We start from the raw sequence: 6,080 nt of genomic DNA, 5'->3' as shown, positions 1-6,080 counted from the left end.
GTTTTCGAACATGTATTTCATCAGTAAAATCGTCATATCTTCCTGAAAAATTGAAGCATTTTAATAAACCTTTAAAAGCAATACTTGCAAATATAGTATTTCATCTTTGTGTGATACTTCATGAAACGTTTTCCTTTGTGGAGTAGATCATCACAAGAGCTGCACAAATACTTTGTCTCTTTCCTAATTCTTCTTGAAGCCCACACTTTGCATCTTTTTGTGTGGTTTTTTTCTTCTCTTTGCTTATGATAGGAATGAGATCATGTTTACTAATGTCTTTCGATAGATGATGTGGGTGATCCCTTGAAGGAACATGCTGTGTTGGCTTATCATTGGTGTGGTCCTCCAAAGATGACTCATCTGACTCCTTTCTATTCGTTGTCCACTCTTGGGCAGTCTGAAGCAGAAAGTCTTTGAATTGCATGCTATTTAAATCATTTACTTCATTATTAACTCATGAAGCATTAAAAAGAGCACAATTAATAAGTTTCACTTTTTTCTTTGACCATTTCATTGTTTCTTATGATTTTATAATATGATAAATACATATCCAACCTGTCTATACCTTTCATGAACTTATTGTATTTCAAAATGCAGATAAGTTTTTTGATTGGCATTCGTGTGATCCTTTCAGCTGTGAATTGTACTAATCGTCCTCGCCTATCTTTTGTCTCTCCAAAACACCAGAAGCACTTTACATTTATGAGAAAATGTGCACTATGCCTTATTCATTGTTTTTACCTCACTCATCAATGTGGCTGGGAGCCCTCTATTTGACCTGGTGGTTGTAGTAGAGATTCCTGGTGAAGTATTGTCTTCATTAGCACTCTTATCGAAGTCACTTTCACTTATGGAGAGAGAAGTGGATTTTCTATTTCTGACCTTCACTACAATATTGGAATCACTTCGCTCTCGTCGCTCTTTTTGTCATACTCGAATGGCACATCTGACAAGTAATCAATGCTTAGATCTAGTAAAATTTCTTCCTTGCAAAAAGCACTTTCCTTTGTGATGCCATTATATGGAATATTTCTTTAAATACTTTGAAAAATACACACCCATCACCAAAATCATAATTCACTGGGGCTCAATGAAACGAACTGCTCAAGACAAATCAAGAGAAGGAATGGACAAGAGCCTTAAAAGAAGTATGGATGATTGTTTGCTCCCCTCTTTCTTTTCCTAAAAAATATATACATTGGTGGAGCAGAGCTGGAAGTGTATTTTATTAGCTGAGAGTGGAACTTACAGGTGAGGCAGCGTAGATATGGTCCTTGACGTAACAGAGATAAGGTTCCTTGTCGAAGGCTCAGATAGGGTAATGTGGATAGACACTCAAGAAATAATGATCTAAGGAGTTAGGGTACTTGAGGAAGAGATAAAAGAATATTGCCTCCAAAGTGAAGCGGGAAACAAGCTGTTGAAATTGAAATTACATGACATTACAGGAAATCGGTCTGGGATTTAAATACAGTTGAATGGCTTATACTATCAAAATTACTTAACAAAACAAAAAATTAAGTTAAGACTGTTCTTATTAAATAATAAGAGGCAAATGAAAAATTACCACAAAATGTGTAAATAATATTAATTTAAAATTTTTAATGAGGCTCTTAAAAGTCAAGGATTCTCTTATCCGTCCGCAATGGTTGGGATTTAAATGACAAGAATTCTCACAATCCGTACACGTGTTAGCAGCTAGAGATAAGTCTGGTAAGGTGATAGACGAAACAGAAAAGATCCAAGAGATGGATGGAATATGTAAAATAACTGTATGGTTAAGAACTTTGGCCAGCAACCTTGAAGATATTCAACAATAAAATAGAAGGGGCATTGAGAGAGATGAAATCCAATAAGTCCGTGGGGTTGGGCAACTGCAGATTGGGGTTGCAGAACTACTTAGAGGTTTAGGAAAATGTGGAAGAGCCTATATGGATTAATTAGTAGCATCTATGAGGAAGGAATATGGCTGGAAGACTTTGTGAGATCAGTGTTAGTTCCTGTTTCGAAAAAGGTTAAAGCTACATCATGTGAGGACTGAAGGCAAAGTTTTCAATTATCACCGGTGCTATTCAATGTATTTGTGGAAGAAATGATGGATGAGGCATGGGAAGAACTTGATAGTTATGAAAGTCTGGGGGGATTCGTAAAATCAGTTGGGTTTGCTGATGACCAAACTTTAGTTTGCAAGTCAGCCAAGGGATTGAAAGTATTGCCGAATGAATTGGAAATTCATTGAGTTAGATATGGGATGAGAAACAATATAAATAAAACAAAAGGTTGCACAATTTTTCGAGGAAAAGAAAAAGGCTAAGATAAGCATTGTAATAGGAGGTAAAAAACTAGAGCAGTTGGAACAGTTAACATATCTCTGAAATGTCTTGTACCAAGTTGATAGAAGTAGGAGGAACTTGAAGAAGAATTGCACTAGGCAAAAAAGCTTTCACAATTAGGGGGAATTGATAACAGGGACATTGGGTTAGGATATTAAGAAAAGACTCATAAAAACTTTGATGTGAAGCATAGTTATGTATGGTATGGAAACATTGTCACTGAAGCAGCATGATGGGTGTACATTTGAGGCTTTTGAAATGTGGGTGTGGAGAAGTTAAAGTGGGCAAAAAGGAAAACAAATGAGGAAGTGCTTTGTATGGTGGAGAAGGATAGGGGAATGTTGGGAGAAATCATGATGCAGGAAAAATGGATGAAAAGCGTATTGATTGGTAGTGGGATGTTAAAGACTGTGATGGAGGGGAGAATGTTAGGTAAATGAGGAAGATGATGGGATAGGAATGTAGGATGTGCCCACGAATCCAGGCCGATAGGTCAGTAATACAATGCTCTACCCACTGGACTACTACGCTTGGCTGTTTTATTTAATCAATGCCAATGATGCCATATGTTTAAATCATTTTCGTGGTACTTAAAAAAAAGGTTTTCAGGTGAACACTAATTCTTTTCAGTTATCTTTGGGATATATTTCAACGGAAAGTGAAGCTGAAGTACATGTTTCTCAAGGCATAAAATACCCAAATACCCATGATTAATGTTTTTCTTATTTTTATTACTAAATACTGGCCCAGACATCTAATTACTAGAGTTATCACTGCCTAGATTTTTTGAAGTATGTTTTAATTCTTTTCATTCTCGATTCAATCCATTATATTATTATGAGACGAGTAATTTAGTTATTTTATTATCTTGTCTTTACTCACGCTTCTAGTTCAGTTCTGAACCACCAGGCAGTTTATGGGTGGTGACCTAACATCCCCCGCCGCACACCCTTGTGGTGGCTTGCAGGGTATTTGTGTAGATGTAGATGTCAGCAAATACTGTTACTCCAACAGGACAATAACGATTCACTTGGAAATAATAATAAATGTGCTGGTGTATTTACAAATATTCAGCACATGCCACAAGATATAACAGGCAGTGTAGCAAAAATCCCATAGAAATTTAATAGATATTGGTATATTTTTAATGAGATTTCTACATACCTCTCATCCATAGTGCGTAGCAAGTTGCACCTCTTCAATTTAAATAGGGATTTTCTTTAGTTTTACCAGGGGCCCTCAGGCAATGGCTCAATAATATCAAATTAATGTAATTTACAGCTTAACCACTTAATGATTGAGAGCTGGTAGTGTAGTTGCATGATAATACTGAAAAAGGAAAATACCTGGCATTTCTGTGCTTGTTGCTGTTGCAATATGTCCACTTCCTGGAAAATTCTACTGGTGCCCATCCTGTATAGAGATATGTTAAACTAAGTTCTTCTGCTACAGGCAGGTTGTCACCACTAATGTAATGAAAATTATTGTACATTATTATAGCTTTCTATTGTAGCATATTTCTAATAATTTGTGTTAGTATTAACTAACTATGTGGAATAAAAGTAGTCATTTTATAAAACATACGACTTTAAGGGTAGAATATGTTGTGGCTTATCTGAAATGCTTCCTCCAGGGTAGTCACCTCCTCCCCCACCTTCTAGTTTCAATATTATTCCAGTCCCTGTGCATTGTAGCTATCCAAAAGTGCCAGCTCCCACAGTTTGCTAATCATTAAGTAACGTGTCAGCCAGCTTTTTTTCATCTACTTCCAGGTGTCACAATTTGTGATCCATCATATGCAATATGCCATTAAATCCAGACTTTTCTTTTAAATAGGGACATCATTGAAATAATGATGAATGTTGCTTATTTCACAAAATTTTGGTGCTTTTGTAAGTACTTAAGTCTTCCTTCAGTGAATTTGGTTATCCTAATTTGTCCCATAAATTGCCCTTTCTGTAACGCCTCTCCTTCCGTAACGTTCTCCCTTTGGTGTATTATAATCACGGCCATTGAATATCTGAAGTTTCTAACATCACTAGTACCATATGAACATCTATTGCATTTTTGAGACTATAACTTGTTCCTCTGTTATGTCTCAAACTAAGCTGGTCAGAGTAAAACTCCTGGAAATAATGAATGCCATGATATAATAGATTAATAAAACATATAAGATTTCATAAAACTATTTTCCAAAAACCTTTATTTAGTTAAACATGGATTTCATTAATTAAGCCTATTATTTAGTCTTTCTTCCTCATAAAAGAGATCTAGGGAAGAGAATATGAGCTAATGAAATTTGGCTTTAGTTGTTTTCACAACTAAAGCCTGTTGCATGTAGAGACACCATAATTCAGTATCAGTGCAGACACAAATGGGGATTGCACACTTCCATTGATTGAAAGAAAGGAAAATAATTTGATGTACAGTTTCTGGGGATAAAATTGTTTAAATTGTTCCAGGGCAAAATATATAGGTTCATATAATTTGGTTCCCTCCCCTTAGGCTGCAACATTGACTTGGTGAAAAGGCTTGTGCGTTCCAATGATCCCTAGAGGTGGGAGAAATGATATTTACTCCTAGTAGGGTCAACTTTGTCCGATAGGGCGAAGGGAAGGAGCCACAAGATAGGTAGTCCATACAGTATTTGTTCCTCATTGAGATGGTTGCAAAGACATATGACCCCAGTGGGTCAGCCATTGGGTTATGATGTCACACTAAAAACTGTAAAATCATAACCCAGATGTCACACTAAAAACTGTAGAGAAACCACCTCAATTATATATCCAATGCTTGCTTCTATGATAGGCTTTGCTCCAAATATTGAGTCCTGGCAATTATAGAACTTGGCCCAATCAGCCATTTGTCATGCTCAGCAGTGGGAGAGGCAAGTCTTCTGCTGTCATTATCTTGCAAAAAAAAGTCAGCAGCTGAACAGAAAAGGACTGAACTAGTTATATTCGGAACCTGGAATATTGACTATATTGAGTCTATTCAACAGATTCAGGCGGGTTATAGTGGAAGTTCATCATTATGAGAAACAAAAATCTAACAAACTATATTGAGGACTGGAAATGGAAACCAAGAGATGAGGAAAGTAAATATAAATATTTTAGGGCTGTGCTAGATGAGATAAAAAGATTGCAGGGATTACTGGAGTGATAGTTATAGTAGTAATATGCAGCAGGGGAGGAAGAGGTCCAGTGGGGGGTGGCAATAACTTTGAATAAAAAAATTGGAGCATAGTTAACAGAGTAATAGAATATTATTAGTAGAAACAGGACTGATAAACTTAGTCATTGTTCAGGTATCTTTGATCATGCCACCAAGAAATCATAGGGAGGAATTATTTAGAAAGGGATATAATCAGTTAGACGAGATAATTGTGGGTGTTTCTGGAAGGAAAAATTTGATAGTGATGGGGAATTGGAATGCAATGGAGGGTAAAGGAAGAGATGGTAGTAAGGTAGGAAGCTACAGATTAGGAGCTAGGAAATGACCATGGGGAAAGAGCAATAGATTACTGCAGGAAACAGGTTAATCATGATGAAATATTGGTGTAGACATCTCAACAGGCATAGGTGTACATGGAAAATGAAGATAGATTCTGAAAGATATCAATTACTCTATTATAGAATGGTTTGAGGTGTCACTGTGGAAGCCATTCATTTCGGGAAAGATATACTTGGTTATTCCACATATATTTTATTAAACCCGACCTAGGTTTTTATTTACCAAGTTGATGAT

Source organism: Hetaerina americana, unplaced genomic scaffold (assembly GCF_022747635.1).
Source record: "Hetaerina americana unplaced genomic scaffold, ioHetAmer1.1.p SCAF_4, whole genome shotgun sequence".
In the NCBI taxonomy this organism is placed as follows: domain Eukaryota; kingdom Metazoa; phylum Arthropoda; class Insecta; order Odonata; family Calopterygidae; genus Hetaerina; species Hetaerina americana.
Note: the sequence above shows the minus strand (reverse complement) of the source record.